The sequence below is a fragment of the Ochotona curzoniae genome, unplaced genomic scaffold, assembly GCF_017591425.1.
Source record: "Ochotona curzoniae isolate NIBS_2020 unplaced genomic scaffold, NIBS_Ocur_1.0 contig_883, whole genome shotgun sequence".
NCBI lineage: Eukaryota > Metazoa > Chordata > Mammalia > Lagomorpha > Ochotonidae > Ochotona > Ochotona curzoniae.
The window spans coordinates 15703317-15727282 of NW_024466599.1; positions in this window are offsets into that span (position 1 = coordinate 15703317).

Below are 23966 nucleotides of genomic sequence, written 5' to 3' on the forward strand. Positions count from 1 at the left end.
ACAAAAATGATAACACCATCTCTACATTCAGTGGCTTTCTACTGCACAAATACCACAGAGGACAGTGTAGAGCAAAGGCCATCAGTGCCTCTGCTCACCAGCCATGCAGAGGCACCTGCCAACATTCAGACCACAGAGAGCACAAGTCCTGCCATCCACCGCAGTCCCCACAGCGTCCCTGGGGAGTGCACAGGGGAATCACAGTCCCACAGCATCCCTGGGGAGTGCACAGGGCCACCACAGTCCCCGCAGCATTCCTGGGGACAGCACAGGGCCACCACAGTCCCCGCAGCATTCCTGGGGACAGCACAGGGCCACCACAGTCCCTGCAGCATCCCAGGGGACAGCACAGGGCCACCACAGTCCCCGCAGCATCCCTGGGGAGTGCACAGGGCCACCACAGTCCCCATAGCATTCCTGGGGAGTGCCCATATGGAGTACCCACAGCACTCCTGGGGAGTGCCCATATGGGGCCACCAAAGTCCCCACAGCATCCCTGGGGAGTGCACAGGGCTACCACAGTCCCCACAGCATTCCTGGGGAGTGCCCATATGGAGTACCCACAGCACTCCTGGGGAGTGCCCATATGGGGTACCACAGTACCCACAGCATTCCTGGGGAGTGCCCATATGGGGTACCACAGTACCCACAGCATCCCTGGGGAGTGCACAGGGTGGTGAAGGCCAGGAGACTTAGTGATGAAGAAGTCCTAGACCCCAACCTTGAGGAAGGGCAGCTACAACTACAGGCTGCTAGGTGGCTGCTTCTGCATACTTCTACTTCTGAATTCCATTCAAAACACAGGCCGGCCAAGACACAGAGGAGCAAAGAGCCATGTGTGAGAAGAGCTCCGACCTGTCCCTGGGAGGCAGACAGACTAGAATTTATGGTAGGAATCCCAGGAATCTCCTCCACATCTGGGTCCAATGACTGACATCCCAATCTCTTCCCACCCCCATCTCCCCAATAGTCTCCAAGGTTATCTGAAAAAGGCCTCGGGGCCTCTGCCCTCCAGGTCAGGCCCCCGAGCAGCTGGAGGGACAAGGTCACCAGGGAAGTGGTGACCTCAGAACTTGAGCCAGGGAGTTTAGCTTCCACGCTCACAGAGAAGCAAAGTCACAGACCCCACAGTCCTTGGGGAGACAGACTGGTTATTTTGTCTTTTCTTACTGGGCCAGCCCAGCAGCCAGGACACTTGTCACAGCCCACACCCCAGCCTGCCCAGGCAGCACAGCCAGCAAGGGACAAGTCACAGGAGTCCCCACCTGAACAGCTGTCTCCCAGGAATCACTAAAGGTTTCTGCAAGCCCCTGATCTTCCCCCTCTGGCCAGGATCTTTTAAATAAATGTTATGTGATCAGTTACAGCCTGGCCCTGTTTAATTGATTTATACATACTTTTAAAAGCTTTACACTATACAGGAAACACATCTATCATAACGCCTGATTGAACTGGAGAAAGGAGAAGGGAGAAAGGGAATTAAAATTTATTGAGCACTTATTAAGTGCCAGGTAATGCACCAAGCACTTAACATACATTATTGTCTTTAATCCCACACTATCCCCTTGCAAGGTAGCCATTTCTTCCTGTTCGGCAGATGAGGAACTTGAGGGCTACCAAGGTTAAGAGTCTTGGCCAAGGTGAACAAAGTTATTGGCCAGAAGAAGCGAGATTCAACTGCAAGTCTGTCTGACTTGCAACCTACATTTAAGAAGGTGTTGCAAAAGGTTCATGGAAAATGAAATTAAACAATGTCTATTTTGGTGTGGAAACGATTTGGAGACCCATGCCTAGCTTCTTCCTAACAAGCGTTTTCTGTGGAGTTTTTGAAGCACTTTCATACTCCAGGACTTAAATATCAACTGCTTCTATGAAAGCTCATGAATAAGAAATACACCTCTTAGTGAGACAATGTTTCACTAAGGAAAGTTCCAGCTTGCATTGCTTCTCCCTCCCACTTCTCCTCCCATGACTGAGTGTTCCCCTGGACACTGGCAAGCACCGGTCAGCCTGCAGAAGGGAAAAAGGGGATACCTAAGACTTGAGCGGCACCCTGTTCAGAAAAATCTCCGCAACCAAAACAATCAACACACGTGGAAGGAAAGGGCCTAGAGGCCATTCCTTGCCCCCTATGTCCCTACAGGAAGCAGCAGAGAGCGAGTCTGCTTGGGTTCCAGGAGGCGCACAACTCAGAGGCCACTGGTCACTGAGACACAAACCCAGGGCCCAGTGAGGGCAGGATGTGGAGGGAGGAGACCCCTGGGAAGGGCTGAGTCACATCCAAGGGGGCCCCGTGGCTTCCTGGTGACACACAGTAACGACCTCAAATTCAACCACACAGATCCCCAAGAGCAAAATGTGGTGTGAGCCAGTGCTCAGTCCATCACAAAGCAGGACCAAACCGTGTCACTGACAAAGCCGTGGCTGTCCTGGTGTCCGTGGCACACTGGGAGACAGGTCCACAATGTCCATTACGTTTCCAATGTAGCTAAGAGAAGGGATTTTGAATGCTCCCAGAACAAAGAAGAAACATTTGAGGTAATGGACTTTTGAATGATCCTAATTTGATCACTGCAAGTCATGTGCACGTATCCAAACAGGACAACGTATCCCACAAACGTGTAGAATTATGAATTCATAATTAGAATTATGTGTTTAGACATGTGAAGTCTAAACACAATCATTAAAAAAATTTTTAAGGGAAGAAATGGCTGGCATGGTAGCTCAATGGGAAAATCCTCCACCTGCAAGTGCCAGTATCCCATATCTGTGAGTCTGTGTCCCTCTGGTGGATTTTTTTCTACTAACCTCACGGCCAATGGCCACTCCTGCTAGGCACCATCCTTGTCCACAGAAGGACAAGGAGGTCCTTGTTCCCTTCTTCACTCTAGATTTCCAAACAAGAGTGCTGTTCATACTATCTTCGTCAGGTAGAACCAGCCTGTGCCTAGGTACAAGAGGGGCAGGCAGGGCCTTCCCACTTGTCTTCCTGGGGAGGGGACATCGGGCACCTATCCTAACTCTTAAAACCATGACCCACGGAGGAAGTTCCCCGATGATACTAAGCTTTTCATCCTGGTAGTAACGTGGCAGCCTTCCTAGGTGCAGGGCGATACTCAGGACTCATACATCACAGCGGACATGGAGCCAGGGAGCGCAGCTGGCCCGCGTCCCCTGCTCCTGCCTTGATGTAAACCATCCCCAGGAAGCCCGCTCCCTCTGAAGCCGACAGAATAAAATTTCACTGTGCTTTCTCACGTGCTAAGCTGGCCAGGCCCCACCGAAGAGTTTCCAAGAAAAAAAGAAAAAACAATGGGATTTTACTTTTAAAACATGATCAGAACATTCAGTCCTTAACACATTTACACACACAAAGTAGCAACGGTTTCTCCTTGGCACCGTTTTATCAAGTGTGAGTGTCAGATTCTTTGCAGCTTCAAATTAACAACAAGGAGCTGTAATTTTTGTGTTTGTTTGTTTAAAAGACCAGCCGAGATTTTTCTTTTCACTTGTTTAAGCTTCATTTGATTCGAGCTCCCATCTGCCCCTTCTTTGATTGCATTTCCAAATCCTAAATAAAAGTGGTAACTTTTTCTGCCAATTGTAACAAACCGCCACTGCCAGTTACTGCTTTTTGAAAAAAAAAAAAAAAAGAGGGAAAAATGCAAAAGCAACAACAACAAAAAAAATCTTTTACTGCTTAGGTGACAGCTTTACCTAAAAAGCAGGTGGAAAATCCAAACCTTTCAAAACCATCCGATCTATTTTGTAACAGCCTCTTTACTCAGTTCATGGAGCTTCTTGATTGTTCTTCATAAACAGGCTATTGGATCACTCTGGCTTGCAATGTGAAAAATGAAAGAATTTCCTCTCATCCATGGCTCTCTTATCTCATAACTGTTTTGTCCTGAGAGGTAAGGGAGGCCTGTAGAAATGTCTGTGCTATTTCAGCTGGACCTTGCCTGGCCCCTTCATGCTTTTTTCCGGAGCTTTTGACGCCTTCTGTTCTGCTTCTGCCTGGGCCTGTGTCTGCCTGCTGTTCTCTACTCCAAGACCTGCTAGACTGAGATGTCATCTTGGGGTGATGGGAGAGGAGAGGCAGACGCTGGAAGCCGCTTGCAGCACATCGGAGTACCAGGCTGCAGTGAGTGACGCTTGTGGAGCCACTCGCCTGACACCACAGCCCGCAGCCCGGAGAGGGTAGGTGGGGGATCCGCCGAGTACACAGCCGTTCCCACTGTGGCTCGCTCTCTGGAAGACCCCGGAGCTGAGCAGGACCGCATCTGCTACAGTCTCAGAGGACTCTCTGCCTCTCTGAGTCCCATCCTCACAGTCCTCTCGTCAAACTGATGTCTTTCCAGAAGAGAAACAGCTCTCCTCCTTTATAACAGGTGGGTCTGAGCATCTACGGGAGTGGCTTATGCGGGAGGAGAGAATTCTGTAAACTTGGTTGATCACTGGCAAATGCAGAAGAAACACACTCCAAAGAGGTAGTGGCTAGGGTCTAGAGAGGAGAGGGAGAGCCTGTCCTGAGCCCCTGATTCCTCAGCAGTGTGCAGCAGAGCAAGCACTGAGGTGGCAGCTTGGAGCAGCTGCAAGGAAACCCCAGCTCGGCCGTTAGTCGGGACTCGCTACCGATACCAGGTAACCCGCAGGTCTCAGTGACTCACAATACACACTCACGCCTTCTCACACTTGCGTCAGCACATTGGCTACCGTTGGCTGAACTCGGCTGGACTGGGGCTAGGTCAACACTGTGTGTCTCTTTATTCTGGGGCCATGGTTACCCAGGGGGATATGCTCACCTGCTGGGGGCAGGCGCAGCAAGGACCAAACAGAAGCATTCCAGGCCTTGGCACACTCACAGGTAACATAGCCATGCCCTAACTAACAGAGGCAAATGACTGTATGCCATCCTGTATTTACCCAGAGGGAATATCCACCACAGAGGTGCTCGGTAGTAACCCAGCCCTCCCCAGATGCCAAACACACACACACACACACACACATACACTATCACCAGGTACAAAGCACACAGATGTGAGCAAATGGACACAATCCTGGCTCTGGGGAGGCAAGGTCCCAGCAAAGTAAGAAGGCCCGAGACAAGAGCACTGAGCACCTCCTGTGAGGGTCGCGGAGTACCTCCTGTGAGGGTCGCGCAGTACCTCCTGTGAGGGCTGAAGCCAGGTGATAGAGGGTAATGGAGGAGCTCTCTCAGCCCCACACACATGAGCCCACATCTCAGCTGAGACCTGAAGCACAAAAAGAAACCCACCAGGAAGAAGATAGGGAGAACTTTCCAGAAGCTGTACAGGGGCCAGAAAGCACCTGTTCAGGAGGCAAGCTAGCAGCAGGAGCAGGGCAAGCAGGGATGAGTGGCACAGGGAGGCTGGCCAGCCATGAGGGCACATGGAGCCTCCTCTGAGGGCAACGGGAAGCCACAGCACCCTTGTAGGAGGTGAGGACACTTGGAGTGACTCCCTGGGCATTCCCCTCCATGCCTGTGTCCCTGCAGCTCCGCATGGAGGGAGGGCCTAGCTGGAGAATGTTACACTTGCCCTATTGAGGCCCTCTGTGTACATGCAGGGGCCCAGCCTGATGGTCAACAAGCCACCCTTCCCTGCAGCACCGAGCCCCCAACAGGACAGCAGCTTTTGCATCCCAGCTGTATCCAAAGCAAGAGGCAGTGAACCACAGAGCCCCCGGCAGCTCACCAAGGCAAGGCCGAGGCAGGCACCTGGCCTAGCGATGAAGACGCTCAGAGACCTGCCAGCGCATGGCAGAGTGCCTGGGTTTGATGCTGCTCTGGCTCCTGACTCCAGCTTCCTACCAACGCAGACCCTGTGAGGCAGCGGTGACCGTGGGAAACCTGGACTGTGAGCCCAGCTCCCAGCTTCAACCCTGGTCCATTCCCAGCCATTGAAAGCATGTGGGGACAGAGGCAACAAGCAGGAATACTTCTTCTACTCTCAGTCCCGTGGCTGGGAAGAAACACCACATGGTGAAGCAGCAGGTGCTCAAAGCCACATCCCCAGTAACAGGAAACAGAGCCACCACCTGAACGAGCAATTGATATCCACTGCTTTCTGCAGACCATCAGACAACAGTGTCAAGTCCGGAACAACCCAAGAGGACCAAGCCTCAGGACTGTCCCTGCCATGCCTCTCAGTGCCCACCTGCTCAGTGGGCAGGGCTATGCCAGGTTAGTGTTACCCTCACCTCCTATGCACACACATCATGCCCGGATGTCCCGGTCACGATGCATGGGTGTCAGTGGTTCTGCGAGCACAGGGCAGTGGCTGGCCAAGCCCACCTGCAGTTCGGGAAGAGCTGCCAGCACCAAGAAGGCCAGGCAGAGAAAGTGCCGTGGGCAATCACGGGCCTCCAGTGCCACAAATTCTCACTCATTTCATGAACGAGGGAGCCCCTGACACACACAAGCAGATGCCAGCAGGCTCTGGACTCATCCAATGGAAAAATACATACGCACTCCTTCCCCTAGGGCACCTTTCGATCAGACACTCCAGGGGGAGCAAGGAACTCTGGGAACAAGAAAGCAGGCCAAGGGGCAAGCAGCACTCTGGCAGGGGCTCACGGCGCTCGGCCTGTGCCTGTCCCTGCTTCCCTGGCCATGTCCTTCCTTCCCCTTTCTGGCTTCTAGCCCCACAGCCAAACTGCACGCAGACTCAGGTCCTCAAACTGCCCATCTCCGCCACGGCGGGGTCGGGGGTGAGTGGGCTGTCTTGGACTTCTCACTCCTGCTTCATTTGCTAGCAGGGGCAGAACAAGCTTCAGCTGCAGGGAGGGGGAGGGGAGACATGATGGCCTGCTGCTGGCAGGTGCGAGGGGGAAGGCGCAGGCGAGCATCGCATCGGGAGGGAGTCCCTCAGGTGTGGAGCGCACAGGGAACTGCCTTCCAAGCTCACACATCCCAGCAACCACTAACACCTCCCGTCTCAGACTACACAGGAGCGAGGTGTCGAAACCGCATTGGACTCATCGAAGCCATCCAATTCTCCCTCTCCATTCTTCCTCGCTTTGTGTGTCTGCATCTTCTCATTTTTAAAGTGATTAGACGAGGTAATAATGCGCCAAGAAAAACGCAGCTGCACAGCAGGCCTCCCTCCCCGGCCCTCGGGCAGCCTGCACCCGCCACCACCCGCCGCCGCCACCGCCTGCTTCCTTCTGCCAGGCGACTCCCACTCCAGCTAGGCCTCCTGTTCCAGAACCTTCCGCTCACTCCGGCGGCATCCTCACTGGGAGCTCCTGCCCTGCTCTTCCCATGCCGCCTCCACCCCCAGGCCCAGGATTCCCCTCAGAGCTCTGGGGGCAGGGAGAGAGGAGGAGCACAAGCTTTGCTAGCTCCCGCAGGCTGGGCTGGGCGGCTGGGCTGGGCGGCTGGGCTGGGCGGCTGGGCTGGGCGGCTGGGCCAGGCCCCATCCTCTCATGGAGGTAATGCAGTTCCCGGTTCACGCAGCACTGGAGCGCCAGCGAAGGAGGTAAATGGAATTTCTGCTCAATGAGTTGATGATAATAATAAATAAGGCCTTTTCTCCAAAGACTTGAAATCTGTCGGCTCATTGCAATGCACAAAATGATTCGTTTAAGGAATCCTCCCTGTAGACTGGCAGGAGGTGGGGGGGATTAGTGATCATTAACCCCATTCTGCAGATGGGGAAACCGGGACCCAGCGGGAGCTGGCACGCCTCAACAGAGACAGGCGTGCGGGGGCCCCGGCCAGTACCCTATTTGGACAGGGTGTGATCGCCCTGAGCTGGCAGCGAGAGCACGGGACCCCTGGCAGAGCCACCCCTGCCCTGCTCTCCAGACACTGCCCTGAGACTGGGCAGGACCACAGCCCCTCTCATACCCAGGACAGGGGCTGGGGGGCGTGGAAGGGCACCCCGCAGCAGGAAGTCTGGCTGAGCACTTCCTCCAGCCCAAGAAGCTCCTGCCCGGCCCCACAAGACAGCCAAGCGACTGGGCACAGCAAGGGGACAGCCTTCCCCAGCTCTGCCTTTGCCTGTCAGAGCTCCCAGCCTCCGGGTAACCATGGTAATCGTGAGCATTCACCGCCACCACGGTGACTGGAGCGCGAGCAGGCCCACTCTGACCTGCTCCTGCTGCACATGGGCCAGCGCCTGCCTGCAGCCCCCGGAAGGCACCATGTTCCCAGGGCGCCCTGCCCCTGCACACCTGCCCCTGTGCCCGGCCACTGCTGTGGAGGGCAGCCTGTCTGCCAGACTGGACACGGAGAGGAAAGAGCACAGTCCAAACCTTGGCCACACATACAACAGCTCCAGCTTGCATCCAGGACCTTGGGCGCCGTGTCATGGGGGCGGAGGGGTCAGCTTAACCAGGATACCTTGCATTTCCAGGCTTAGCCCCCAAGCCATTCCCCAACAGTCACCTCCCACTCTCCCCACTTTTCAGGGCCTCCCAAGACTCCACAGCAGAGCCACTCTGGACAAGTCAGGGGGCTCCCCCTCCACCCCGGGTTTGCTCTCCCTTATGCGGACGCCCACCTCACCCCTCTGCTGGCCCTTGCCATAAGCACGAACCTACTTTGAGGGGAGCGCCAAGACGGTCCACGGCCCGGAGCCACACGGGCGGCCAGTCCTCTGCAGCACCGGAGGGCCGGCCGGAGTCCACCCAGGGGTGCGCGGCCCACGACATCTCCCGGTTCCCGAGTGCCGAGGGCCCAGGCAGCCCGGCAGCCGCCTCTCCAGGCCACCCCTGGGCCCACGGGGCCCGACCCAAGGACCCAGGCCCACCACAAGGACTTGGCCAACTCTGCCGGGAGACGCTGAAGCTTCTGGAGTCCAGCAGCTTCTGAGAAATCTTTCACTGGAAAGGCTAAAGTAGCTGCCGGGGTGAGTTTCTCCAGGGACCCCTCGACAGAAAGCCCGTGCTTCCGCCCCCCATGCTTGGCGGCCCCGGGAGCCCAGGGCGGCCGGCGCGGGCCGGCGCGCGCGCCCTCTGGTGGCCACCGCCGGAGCTGCCTGCCGCGCGCTCGCCCGCCTGCACGCCTGGCCAGGCCCGGGGCGCGGGCCGAGAGAAGGGGCGCCCCGCGGAGCCCCGCAACCCGGCCCGCGCCGGGCGTCCACAGCCAGGCCCCCGGCCTGGGAGAGGTCGGCACGCTGGGAGGCCGGCCACAGGTCGCGAGAGCCAAGTGGCATGTCCTTTACCTGGGCCTCGGCCGGGCACCGCTTTGCCAGGCCCAGCTTAGAGTGTTAGGGTACCAGGTGGAACCCCTGGACTCGACAGGAAGCCTGTAGCAGCTGCCTTTGGGGACCCGTCAGTAAGAAAGAGACGCACCTGTCCTTGCCTTGACCCCGCAAGCTGCTAGGATGCCCTCTGTCCCGAACCTGCGCCCAGGGAGGTGCACTGGCACGACCGCCCACGTGCCTCTCTGGACCCCAACCCACCAGGCTTCTCTCCCGGAGGCCAAAGGTCAGGCCTGGATCCCTCTGGGTCAGGACCCTGGGGGAGGAGGTGCGGAAAGCAGAGAAAACCTTTAGGGGTGAGAGGAGATCAGGAAGGAGGGTGTACCCTCACCGGGGGCTTGCTGGGGGAGTTGGCCTTTGACCCCAAGGTGCCATCACCAGGGAGCCAGGCTGCTCTTACCTTAATTTAGCTAAATAATGTATTTTAACAGCTTGATGGAAAGGTAATTCGCATGCCATTAGAATCCACCCGCTGGAATTACAACGCTGCGATTTTTAGTGTATTCGAAGTTATAAACCAAGGCCGTCAGTGGTAGAGCGCTTTCCATTCCCCCAAGCCCCGCGGCCCTAGCCAGGCGCCAAGGGGGTGCCCTCTGCCGCTCCCGGTTTGGTGGAGTTTTCAGGGGGTTGGGTAGTGGTGTGTGTTTTCTGGGCTGGATGTTGTCCCACTGCGTGGGGGCATCCGTGTCGTTTATCTGTTCATCCGTGCATGCACGTTTGGGCTACCTCCACTTTGGGGCCGGACTATGTTTATCTCCAAGACATGAACGTCCAAAGCCGATGCTTGCCAAAAGCCTGCGAGGTCTCCACAATGAAAATGGCAGAGATTTCGTGAAATCTGAGGTGATTCACAGGGACGCTTACGTTTTAAGTTGCAGTTTCTCTGTGTCAGGTGGGGTCCTAGATATTTTCACAAAACATTACCTATTTTTAACAGAAAATTTTTGAGCTAAATTTTGCATGACAATTCAGTACCAAGTTTAGCTTCTTAGCAGCCGAGGCTAAAAGAAAGTGGCTTGGAAATTTTTCTTCCAGAATTAGGAGAATGGAGCTGCTTTTTTTGTTTGTTTTCCATCAAGCACAGTGTCTTTAAAACTGATAATTATAACTTTGGGGCCAGCAGGGTGGTGTAGTGCGCTAATCCTCCACCTACAGTGCTGGCATTCGTAATGTATACCATTTCAAGTTCTGGCAGTTCGACTTCCCAATCCAGTTCCTGCTTATGGACTGGAAAAACAGTGGAGGATCCAGTGCTTGGCCCCTGCATCCACATGGGAGACCCTGAAGAAGCTCCTGGCTCCCAGCTTTGGATCAGCTCAGCTCTGGCTGTCAGCAGCCATTTGGGGAGTAAGCCAGCAGATGGACAATCTTTCTCTCCCTGTCTCTCTCTGCGATTCTGATTTTCAAGTTAAATAAATAAATCTTTAAAAAAACCAAAAAATAGTAAGTACTCTTGTCACTTAGTATATAAACAATAAATAATCTTGTCACTTTGTCTTTTTATTTACTTTCATTTCATTTGGAAAGCAGGGACAAAGAGAAATCATCCATTTGCTGGTTTACTCTCCATAGCAGTCAGGCCAGATCAAAGCCACAAGCCCAAATCCATCTAGTTTTCCCAAATCAGCAGCAAGGCCTGAAGGACTTTGGAGCCTTTATAACTGCTTGCCAGGGGCGGTGCAGGAAGTCCTCACTACAGAGGCGATGTTGAAGTTGAGACCCACGGAAGGAGCCAGCCACCAAAGGGAGGACAGTGTCCCCAGCAGACCGAATGGCCTGAGCAAGAGTGTGCTGTGGCGGGTAAGGACCTGGCCTGGCCCAGGGACGAGAGGAAGCCATGGAGCTGGAGTGTGGAGGGAGGAGCGGGGAGGCAACAAGGCCAGACCTCAGAGATGCGCAGGCTACCGTTAGGAGTTCAGATTTCACTCTAAGTGCAGTTGAGAGTCCATGAAGAGTTTTGGAAAGCATCATTACGTTTTTGGAAAAACGAAAATCGGCTCTAGGGAGTAGGAGGCGTGGAAGGAGGCTCCTGGGGTAGTCATCTTGCCATGCCCGGGGGCAGAGTGAGGTGAGTTGACTGAGTCAACAAGGCTAGTAGGGGGTGGGGCAGGAGGAAGTCACAAAGAAGGAAGAGTCACAGATAGCTCCTAGCTTTGGGTTTGTGGACAAGTGCGTGGCCCCCGGTTTGGGAAACAAGGCCTCCCACATTGATGACCGAGCACTGCAGTGGGACTTCTGTGACAACAACCCCACCACAAGCCACGGGCGGTGTCAACTGGGATGGAATCCTTGGGAACAAGGGACTGAAACTGCACGTGACCGTGCCAGTTGCAAAAGACGGGTAGAATGTTCCAGCCTGGTTTAGCCTTGCACGTCTCCCCTACACACCCATCATCGCGAGTGCCAGCATCCTCACTCCGCTGGAAAAACTCCATTTTTATTTTCTGAAAAAAGGAAAAAAGCTATCGTTTCGTGAATAATTTGCCCCAGGTCCACTGAGGGAAAAATGATCTATTCCTGTATTTCTGCAACAGGATCGCATTCTTTTTATGATTTGACCGGAAAAAAAGACTAGGTTAAAAAAAAAAAAAAAGAAAGAAATCTTGTGAAAGAAACCCACTCCAGAGATAAAGATATGTCTACCGTTTCCTGCTTACGTGCCGGGTGACTCAGCCTCTTCTCGCAGCCACACGGCCGCAGCTTCAGAGCGAGCGTGGGCGGCAGGTGCTGGCTAAGCAACGGCAGGAGGAATTAGCCAGGTTTTGTTCATATTCGGCTGGGTCCAGTCGTTCCTGAGTGATGAGGGTGATTCAGATATAAACGAACTCATGTCAACCAGGTTTTAAGTTTATGGAGAGAAGGAAAGAGGTCATCTATCACCCAGCTGTCACTTATTGATCGCCACGAGGGGCCGGGACCCAAGGTGGACGATGGGAGAACAAAAAGAGAGGTATATCCAGGCTTCATCTCAACGAAATCAAAGAGTGAGCCAGGCTGAGGCACAGGCTCTCGGAGAGAGAGAGAGAGAGAGAGAGAGAGAGAGAGAGAGAAGAGAGAGAAGCAAGGCCAGCCTGTATGCACCAGCGGGTCAGTCATTACAGGCACCCGGGGGCAGAGATGGCAATGGGCAGGAGAGATGAGTGTAGCTGTAGAGGGGAGGGGGCTTGGAGTTGAGCATGGACAGGAGACCACCACACCAGCAGCAGAGGGTGACAAGCAGGGCTGTGTGGGATGCAGCAGGGACAGGGGTGGGGCTGGCAGGAAGAGCAGTCAAGGAGGAGGGAGAGAGCAGAGCAAGGCGCTGTCCCCAGTTGTCGCCTGACCTGCAGCCACATGCCTGGGCTCCCATCTGTCCATCCTGTGACTCACAGGAGCCCCTGGCCCAGACCCTTGAGCTCTGTCCTGGTTCCACTTTGACTCTCCCTACAAAGCAGTGAGGTCTTAGACCAGCTGCTCTAAACTGTAATGCAATCTTTCAGAACCTTGCCAAGCTGCTTTGAACCACACAGAGCTGTGAAGGCAGAAGTGGGGGGGGCAGTGCAGATTAACTGTGTATGCTTCCTTGCCAAAGCCTGGGTCCCTCTCTTGGCCCTGAATCCAGTTCCCTAGAGGACTGACTGTCATGGAGCTGAGGTGTTTGTGTCACCCGGGCATCATCTCCACTGTGAAGGTCTTAAGGGGATGACACAGGACAGACCCACACCGCCTCTGGCTCTGTGGACGTGGGGCTTGGCCGCCTCTGGCTCTGTGGACGTGGGGCTTGGCCCCACATTCATACAAATTTGCGTTTCATTGAAAAACCCATCTGAAGAGTACACGCTCAGGATTTCCTTGTTTGAATGCATGCAAAAAGAGGCCCAGACATTGAGATGGCAAATGTGAAACCGGGTCCACTTGCCAACATTCTATTTGGAGGACTCACCAGCTCAGTTGTTGGCAAGTGTTTCCATTGTAAGTGGGCTGGGCTCGCTAGGAACTGAGGCTGGGAAAGTGGCGGGAGCCCTAGTGGCTTGGCTGCTTCCTAATGGGCACACCAGGCAAGGCTGGGGCCGTGGGGAGTTGACCCCATGAGAAGGGCTGATTTACACCATCTAGGGAGATTGGGGTGCCCCGCGGATGGGGGTATTACACCGTGCATGGTGGTTGGGGAATGAGGTGGGGAAATGGGGGATTATGTTTGGCAACTGTGACTTTAGCAACCTGCTTTTCTCTCCTCCTTTTCCCTGCATCCTTGTTGTGAAAGAGGAAGAAAGTGTCATCAAAGCCTGATACCCGGAAGCGGGACATGACCCAGAAGCACTCCTATGGGAGGCCCACACCTGGGCTGCAGGTGAAGATGCCGAGCAGAAGCTGCAGAGTGAAGCAGTCAGCTGGGAACTCTGGCTCTCCAGGAGCCACCGCTGTAGGTAGGTGAAGCAGCACAGTCCACGAGACAGGTGCAAAGGGAACCCAGCCCACAGCAGGTCAAGCTGAGCTGTCAGGTATACACCAACAAAACCAGAGGGTCCACAGAAAGACCAGCTGTCAGACAGGGTGTCCACCAAGGCACAGGTGCCCAGAGACTGTGCCTCCTCATCACGTGCGTGCTATGATGTACAACGTCCTTCAGGGCTCCAGACTCAGTCTATGCCTGGGAATTACCTAGAGCAGCAAGGCTAAGTGAAGACAGAGCTGCCCGGGAGGGGAAGGCGAACAGGGAGCAGCAGGACAGCCAGCAGGACAGACAACAGGACAGCCAGCAGGACAGCCAGCAGGACAGACAACAGGACAGCCCATGGCCAGGTGAACCCTTAAAACCCTGACATTTTTTTTTTTTCGGAGAGAAGAAGGTAAAAGAGAAGAAGAACTTATTTGGGAAGGAAGTCTCAGATCTAAATAGGGAGTTTGGATTTTAATTAATTTATTATTAAAGACACACATCAGGGGGCAGGGTGTTATCTTAAATGACAAGAAATAAGACTACTTTTACTTACCAAGGTTAAAAACTGATTTGAGGGACTGGCCCTTGGCAGAGGGGTTAGGCCATGAGCTGGAATACACCCATGCCACATCACAGAACCTGCGTTCACATCCTGAGCCTGCTCCTGAGTCCAACATCAGCAGGTGATGCTCTAGTATCTGCCATCCTGCTATCCTCAGGAAAGATCCAGATGGAGCTCCTGGCTTCCAGCCACCGCCTGACCCAGCCCTAGGGGCTGCAGGCATTTAGTAAATGAGGCAATGGAGATGAGCCTTGCCACCCCACCCTGTCACTATCCCTGTGTCCCCATATCCTATGTCTCTCTGTGCCTCTCAATTTTTTATTAATTTTTTAATTAAAAAAAAAAAAACACTGGTTTTGAGCAGTAGGGGTGGGATGGTGCATGTGTTTGTTGTCATGGCCATGTCCCTGCCATGAGCAAGAAGGCGTAGTCAGTTCTGGAAATAAAACAAATGAACATTTCACTGCGCAACCCAATATTTCACTGTCCAGTCCTGGCACTTCCAGCACCTGCATCCATCTTTAGAGTCGCTTGCAGATGGGCACACATAGCTACAGGGATCTCAGGGTCATGGTAACTGGGAAAATCCAGTCAGCATCGGCAGCTAGGTTCTGAAGAGGATGCAGCCAGGGGGCTAGGCTGGAGGAGGCCTGGGTCCCGTCCTTACCGAGGAGCCTACAGTCATTGAGGAAGGAAGGCGCAGAGTGCAGCGCTCAGCCCAAGGAGAAAAGATGACCCAGGCAGGAAAACAGTGCTGACCCACCCAACGCTATACACGATTTACATGGGGAAGCTGCTGTGTGGAGACAGCACCCCCGGGGAGCTTGCCTTCCTCTGGACAGAATGAAGCCATCACCCCCAGCGCCAACACCTGGGCAGGCTCAACTCAGGCCCCAAAGGTTCTCCTGCTTCTCTTCAAGGTTCTCCTGCTTCTCCTGCTCCCACAGTACACCATGAAAAGAGATGATGGGTTCGCAGGTACGCGCTAAGCTGCCAAGTGCTCCACCAACGCTGCTGGCATGAGGATTGCTGGGAGCAATCGGTAGGGCTGATTTCAGGAGGGAGAGCTGCCAGCACACGTGTGTTGATGAAGCCAGGAAAGGTTTCCCGCCTGAGCTGCCTTCTTCTGTTTCTGCAGCCTAGGCATCTGCAGATAACACTGAATAAGTCACTCGGAAGGGCGTGTTGTTCACCGCAGTGGAGGGGCAGTGGGGCCCATCTCAGGGCCTGCTGCTGGCACTAAAATAGAACTGCAAGGGACTCTACTTGGTTCTGCCATGGAAAAGTCCAGCTGGCTCTCCAGGAGACTGCATGTCACTATCTGGAGTTTCCCAGGGGCCAAGACCCATTTCTGTGTCTCTCGAGCCCACCCGTGTCCTGACCAGGACTCCACATTGGGCGAGGAAGCGCTTGACTGCTCGTTTGAATGTTGCTCCCCTAAAAATATTCAGATCACAGCCCATACATCCATCTCAGGTCCTACGCCCCACTGTGTGAAAAGGAGAAGCTGGAATAAAAGGCAGAAGGCCATAGTTAGGAAAAGTGTCTTCCCTTCCCTGGGCTGCTTTCCTTTGCCTGTACATTCTGAGAAGTGGGAAAAGACTGTGAGTCTGTCCACTCCCCTCCTCTACCGGACGTGGCAAACAGAACAGACCCAGACAAAATAATCTCCAACAATTTAGCACAAAAAAAAGAGCAGCCCTATTCTTAATGAGATTTCAATGAGGTTAAGATTGGTTTTTATTAGATTCTGCAATTGTTTAATGCTATTAGAATGTTGTTTGTAGAATGATTAAAAATTATGAATGAAATGTAAGTAAGTGATTCATTTAAATCTGAATCCAAAGAGGTGACAGACAGAGCCCTAAGGAAGACTGAGAGTATGGCCGAGCAGAGAGGAAAAGTGGGGCTGCAGGAGGTGGGCCTGGAGTATTGGGGTGCAGGGCTGCATCGTCAGGCTAGCCCTGGGCAGCCTCAAGGACACACGAACAGCAAGTGGCAAATGGGGTCCTTTAAACTCCGACTGCCACCAACACACGTGCTCCTCTAATGCAGGTGGAAGCCAAATTTACCAAAACTTACCTCACTGAGAGATGGCAGTTGGTCAGCCAGCAGGTACAAAGCTGCAGGTGAACTAGCGCAGTACGTTCTGGTGTTCTCCTGCCCAGTAGGGTGAGTCATGCAAGTTAACAATGCTGTCATAAATCATTTCAAAATACAGAATTTTGAATGATCTCACCACAAAAGCATGATAAAATCACTTCTTGGCCCTCTGGCTAAGATCATGTGTAAAAACACGATAAAATTATTTGAAGTGCCAAATAATCCAAACATATGCTCAACTGATGGTTGCATGAATAAACATGTACCCTGTATTCACAATGATTGTGACATTTAAATAAACTAGAAATAATAGTGATGGTGATACACAGAATAAAATTACTTAGAATCCGATTACCAAATAAATATGATCTCAAATCGTTTTGCAGAGTAGAAATCAATGTAGATTGAAGAAAAGTATGAAAGAATCCACCTGCCAAAGAATTACAATCAGTGCAAAAATCATATTGAGCATCCCTTAACCTTGAGACTTCGGTGCTTTGAAACAATCAGACTTAAAATTCTGTGGCCTATGTAGTTTACACACACACGCGCACACACACACACACACACACACACACCCCTCCCTGCTACCTCTGGGAGCCACAGGAAGTTTTAGTCTTAATCATGCGGAGAAACTAACCCCATGGGTACAGTAGCTTCCCAGACTCTGCCCTCAGAAGCCACAGGACACTGTCTGGAATATGAAGGTGCCCAGCAAACATGAGCAGTGATGGTGGCAGTGAGCACAACGATGACACTGAGTGGAGACTCCCAAGCTGGAGCACTAGACAGCGAGCACTTCCTGGAGGAAGTGACGTTTCGGCCCACTGATGAAGGCAGCAACATGCCCAGTCCCAGTACATGCAGGCCATTAGGGCCACTTAGCAGTCACTCGTACAACTTGCCTGGCGACTGGGTGCTCCTCTAGGCAACCATCTGTCCCGGTTTGGCTGTCAGAGCTTCTTGTCCCATCTCCCCTTCTCACTTGACCATCATCAGTGTTCAAGGATGCTCCCCTAGGAGCCATTTGGATAACATCTTTGAAAATGGGTTCATTTCCTGGCTGTCTGGCTCCTTCTCCAGCAGTAATTCATCTAATCCCAAGGTAGTGACATTAGCATGCTCACTGAACATATCAAACGGTCGAGCATGGCATGAACTGGAAGACTGAGTGCTAAACAGAGAAAATCGAGGCACAGCCAAGCTCCACAACCATGCAACCCACAGCCATTGGCAGCGTTGAGGTAGAAAGCCAACTCTATGTGTGCCCTGCATCAGGCAGTTAGCAAAGCGTCCCGTTTCCAGTGGTAGCATTTATGCTGTTCTGCCTTCACAGTTGTGAATCACACAAGTTCAGAGACATTCCCTGCTCTGTTCCTGTCTGTATCCCTTGGCACAGTGCTTGGTGTGCGTGATGAGAAATATCTTACTATTTTCTGAATGAATGAATGATGCCATGTGCTGTGTAATAGAGGAAATGAAGGCAGATGTGTTTGTTAGTGCTTAAATTCCATGAGGGAACTCAAAAAAGTATTGGAATTAGAACTAAAGTATGAATTTACTTTGGCACAAAAAAAGTTGTCTATAAGAAGGTTCTTCCAAAAATCCATGGAAAAACGTATTTAAATGTTATGCTTACTTTTAAAAATTTCTGCACCCAAGTCAATGTATCTCTTGCTTTCCTTTTCCAGGAATTTCTGAAAGTAACCTCGTATAGATACAGAAAGTAGAAGATTGTAGACATGCAGTGTTTATCGACCCAATCAGGAATCAAACAAGAAAGTAGGAGCCCTCCAGGTCTTCAAGCAGAGGGTACTGCGGACAGCTTATTGGCACTGCACATTATGAAGAAGCTTGGAAAACAGTGGCAAATATTAGGTTGTCCACAGGAAAACACACCAGAAAGCTACTGCCACCCACATGCACATACACAAAAACATAAATGCACACACACACACATGCACATGTGTGATATGCATGCACACACATACACACATATGCACACAGTTGCCTGAGCTGGGGCACTTGGCTGATGCCAAAGCCACCAATAGTTCCTGCATGAGAACAGTGGAGGCTTGAATTTCTGCCGAAGAATTCACGCCAAGGCAAAGAGGATGGAAAAGGAATACTTGTGTTTCTACCTCCTTTTTGCCTCAGTCACTTCCCAGTGCTTCTTGTTGGCCAAACTCGTGACCCACTGCTGCACAAGGGAAGGGAACCCAAGGCTCAGGGAAAGTTCAGAGACTAACTCTGAATCTAAGATCTGGATGCTGTCTCTGCACAAAGGAAGGGTTAGCGTTCAGACTTTTCTTATAAGACACACTGTTCAGGAATATCTGGAGTTTCTGGACATTTATGAGCCAACACCACCTCTAGATTTGAAGTTCCTGTCATTGGATAATACAATTTTTCAGGTTCCTCTGAGGTCCCCTGCCCTGGGCTCCTACCCTACCAGAGCCCCCAGCTCCAGCCTGGTCTGTTTAGTCTCCTGTCCACTCAGAGAACTGTCCCCACAGCCTCAGGAGTGGGTTCCTGCCCCAAGGGACAATGTGTTACTCAGAGCTAGCTAAGCATTGGTTGTTCTGCCAAGACTCCCCTGCTTAGTCATAGAAGACACACTGGCCAGATGGACCACCACAACCAGAATGACCGAGGCATGAGCGTGGTCCCATCCCACTCTCACCTTCTTTTCCAAAGGAAGATAGTAAAGGCTCAGCATAGACAGGGACTTAAGGCTTGGCGCTGATCATGTTGTAACTTTATAGCAGAGTCATCAGTGGATACTCCCAGGGGAGAGTGTGTATATGTGCACCCATGGGTGTGTGTGAGTGGGTGCACTTGAAACTGACTGCGTTTCAACAATATAAAGACAGCAAACTTCATTTCCTAGGGTATGATGGTAAACTGAATGATCTGATTAAGAATTATCATACTCAGCACATCCGTCTCAATTTTAAAATACTTACAGTTAATACTTAGAAATCACACTCCACGGAGCTTGCTAATTTACTTTTGATGGCGCTGAAGGCACCAAACGGCCTTGCCAGCCCTCTGTTGGGATGCCTCAAAAAAGACGCAGGAGATAGCAGGAAATGTGCGATGGCCTCAGGACATGTCCTGGAAACCACTTTTAAAAATAAATCTCAGGAGACTTTGCCTTCTGTCTGTGACAAAGTAGCTTGTGTCAGGTTAACTGTCCTGCAGAGAACAACTATAAAGGCTAAATATATTGCAGAAAACAGCTGTTAAGAGTCATCAGAGAGCAATAAAGGCGGCCTGGGCCTTGGGGGCCAAGATCTTGCAGGGAAGGGAAGGAACTGTGGTGCACAAATGCGGAATGTCCCTGGTGGTTTCCTTCAGGCGTCTGCAGCTCTCTGGGGGTGTCATGGAGGCAGCGCAGAAACATCGATCTAGAACCTCAGCAGCCCTGGGGTCTGAGCAGACCAAAACCAGAGTTCAAAGTTGCAGAGACAGCCAAAACCTGGGGGACCTGGGGCTGGAGAAAGGCACTGCCTAGCACTGAGCCGTGTGTCTGCCTGTGATTGCTCCTCAAGGCATTTTCTGATTCCTGAATGCTGTTTGGGATGGGCAGGAGCCAACTACCTGCAATGAGCTGCAAAGCCTGTCAGAGCTGGAAGACTCTCAAGTGATCAGGAGTAGAAGAAAACTGAAGTTCATGTCACCCCCACCCATTTCTGTGGCTGAGATGACAGCCACTTTGCTCACTAGGCATCAAGCAAGCAGATACTAGACAGCCTGCTTGGAACCCAAAAGCCACTCTCAAAAGGTGTCAATGCTGGACGCTTCCTTGTCTTCCTGCAAAGAACAACAACAAAATGTCCTCTGAAAAGAAAGGACCATCCAGAACTTCAGCACTTTCTAGAATTCAACAAAAACATGACCCAGCATGCCTGGAGACCTGAAGGAAAACAATAGTAAAGGATGTTGTAGGAAGAGACACGGAGATAGCCAAATTCTGAAGTAATCAAAGACCGCCTACCTAGGATTAATAAACATCTCAACTCTACTATAGTAACACGTTGTTAAAATGTTAATAAATATTTTCATCAAAATGGAGACATGAAATCCATTTAAAAGAGACAAGCAATAATTCTAGAACTGAGAAGAGAGTAACTAATATGAGGACTATATTAGATAGGTTTAGCAGAAGAAAGGATTAGAAACTGGAAATAAGGGCAATAGAAAAATAACCAAGCTGAAACAGAGGGGAAAACATTAAACGTGCACATACATACATGAGAGAGATTGACAGAGAAAGAGCTTGAGAGATATATAGTGCAGAGCGGAGGAAAGAAAGAAGGAAGGAAGGAGGGAAGAGAGGAAGAGAGAAGGGAGGGAGGGAAGGAAGAAGGGAGGGGAGGGAAATCATACTAGTGTGCTTCAAAAAAATTCATGAAAAATGGAATTAAAGATAAGTTTATTTTGATCTAAAAAAATTCAAACTCCATGCATGCAATGGTATTTAAAAGGTGAATAAAAAGTTGTACTCTGAAAATAATTATGCCTGAATTTAAAAGATTATATCAAAATAAATATCTTTTAATTTAATTTTTCCATTAGCTTTTCAAAGTTCCTTCATGTAAGGAAGTTGAATCTCAAGAACAAAGAAGACAGGAAATAGAGCAGAAGCAATATGTGAAGACCAAGAATGACATCTATATATAAATTTAACAGCTTTTAACATGATTCAGACACATAACAACAAAGATAACTATACAAATCTTAATTTAGTAAGACTCTAAGGGAAAAAAAAAACACAAGGGAAAATTTTTCAAAGAAAAAGAGGACTGGAGGAAACAACAATAAGACCTACTCAACACCCACAACAAAAGTTAGAAGGCAACAGACTGACAAAGCTAAAATGTTAACATAAAATAATTGCTAGTCTACATTCCTACATCTGGTGGAAATACCCTTAAAATGAAGGGAAATACACATTTTAAGAAAACAAATAGAAGATGTATTATCCAACATATACAATTAAATACCAGGCGAGGGCATTATGGTAATGTGAGTAAAGCCACAGTGGATGACACCAGCAGCCCGGTACGGATACTGGCTTGAGTCCCTGCTATCCCACTTTGATTCAGCTCCCTGCTAATGGATTTAGAAAAGGTAATGCGAAATGGCCCAGGTGTTTGGGCCTCTGCCACACATGGCAGACCTGGAAAAAGTTCTCGGTTCTTGGCTTTAGCCTTATCCAGTAATGGCCCTTGCAAAGCCTTCCAGGGAGTGAACCAGTAGACAAAGATTCTCTTGCTTGCTCATCCTCTATCACTCTGACTTTCAAATAAACAAACTCAAAAAAAAAAAAAATCAAAGTGATTCAGATAAAATGAATCCAACCCCAGCAGGAAGAATAATAATGGAGACTATGCTATGGTATAGCAGGCTGAGACTCTGTCAATGGCACCAGCATCCCATGTGAACGAAGGTCCATGTCCTGACTGCTCCACTTCTGATTCAGTTTTCCTGCTTGTCGCCTGGTAAAGCAGTGGAGGATGGCCCAATGTTTGGGTCCCTGCAGCCATGTGGGAGACCCAAAAGAAGAGCCTTGCTCCTGGCTTCAGAGTAACTCAGCTTTGGCTGTTGGCAGCCATTTGGGGAATGAACCAGCAAATGGAAGATTCTCTCTATCTCTTCTCTCTGTGTAACCTGCAAATAAAAAACAAAATGATTTTTTTTAAAAATTTTAAAAAGAATAATGCAGAAAGAAAGAGATGAATGTTATGAATGTGAGAGCAGATGTTAAATTAGTATAGATCAAAGCAATACTATCTTGTAGAACTCCAAACATTCAGAGTTATAAAATGTGAAGCATTTCAAAAAGTTCATGGGAAAATGGAATTCAAAGATTCTTATTTTATTGCGAAACAATTTTGGAACTCATAGAGTTTTTTCATGATACGTATTTCTCATGAGCTTTTTAGGTCTCTCTAAGAAAATGCGAAAGAAGGAATTGAAGTTCCCCAAAGTCCATGTATTATCCAGGAAGTGGTAAAATTAGTAAGTGAGGGGTTCTGGTGCATAGATTCTGTTAAGACACATGGAAATTTCCAGCAGAGATTGGGAAACTATTAGCAACATCCAAATCAGGCCCAGTAGTCTACTTTCTACAGCCTGGATTCTAAGGACAATTTTTGCATTTTCAAAAGATAGTGGAAAAAGAATAAGGAAGATATGATAGAGTGGACAAGAAAAAGGAGGAACAAAGTCAGAGACTTGGCAAAGCCCCGCAAGGTTTACTGTCCAATACATCAAAGGAACAGTCCACCAACCCCTGCTTTAGAATGGCACTGAACAAATCATTAGAGAATTCATGACACACTAATTAGAAGAAGCTAATAGAATCTTGAAAAAAAAAAAAAACAATGCCACCAGCATTGTGGCACAGTGAGCTAAGCTGTTACCCGCAATGCTGACACCCAAGTTCAAGCACTGCTTTGACCCCAACAACGTTGTTCCCAGTCATTTCCCATTGAAGTGCTTGGGAAAGCGTTAGAAGCTGGAGCTCTGGGCTCCTGGACCAGCCCCAGCCAAGTGACCATTCAGCAACTGAACCAGCAAAAGGATTCTCCCTGCCTCTCTCCCTTTAGCTAATTAAGTAATTCTCATTAAAAAATAATAATAGAGGAATATGAAAAGCACTTTATGAAAGGAGAACAGATAATAAAAGAAAGGTGACAAGAACCCAGAACAGCAAATATGAAACAAATAATATGGATCCAATTTACACCAAAAATAATCAGAATTTAAACAAAGAGGACTCAGTCATTCAGAGTCTGCCTGGAGAAGCAACATACATTCATTCATTCATTCATTCATACAATACATACACACATCAGACCCAACTCTGGGAGGTCCAACGGACTCGGCAAGTCTGAAAGGCAAGGCTGTGACATGAAAACCCCAACCCAAAGATAGCTGCTAGCTCCCTGATTTCAAAGCAAGACCATAAGGCAAGAAGCAGTCCGGAGGATCAAGAGGAACATTTCATAATGACGCGAAGTCAATTCAGTAGGAAGATTTAACTTTCTGAAGTTAGAACGCACCTAGAAACGAAACCTAAAACGTGTAAATCCATTGTCACCGTTGAAGATTTCAAATGTAACTTTCCGCAACTTAGAGAGCAAACTTTCAGACAGTAAATCAGTAAAGATAAAGACCTGGGCAACGTGATCAACAAAGTTGACCTTATTGACATCTGTAGAACACACAGCCCAACAGCAGCCGATTGCATTCATTTCAAGTGTGCATGGAACATTCCATAAAACAAACCCACAAATTTCAAAGGGTTCACCTCACACAGCATATGTCCTCTTGGAAGAATACGAATACAGCAGAAATCAACAGGAAACATGTTTAAAATCTCCAGTGTTTGAAAATTACTGAATGCTTCTAAAAAACCCATATTCCCCCCCCAAAAAAAATCAGAAATCAGATATTTTCAAAGAAATTAGAAAATATTCTGAAATGAATTATAATGAGGAAGCAACATGCAGAAGCTTGTAGAATACTGCAAAAGAACTTAGATGACACCTCTAGGAATAAAGCATACGCTTAGATGTATACTTTTCCAAAAAAAAAAAAAAAAGAAAGACAATCAGTGATCTGATGACTATCTTGAAGA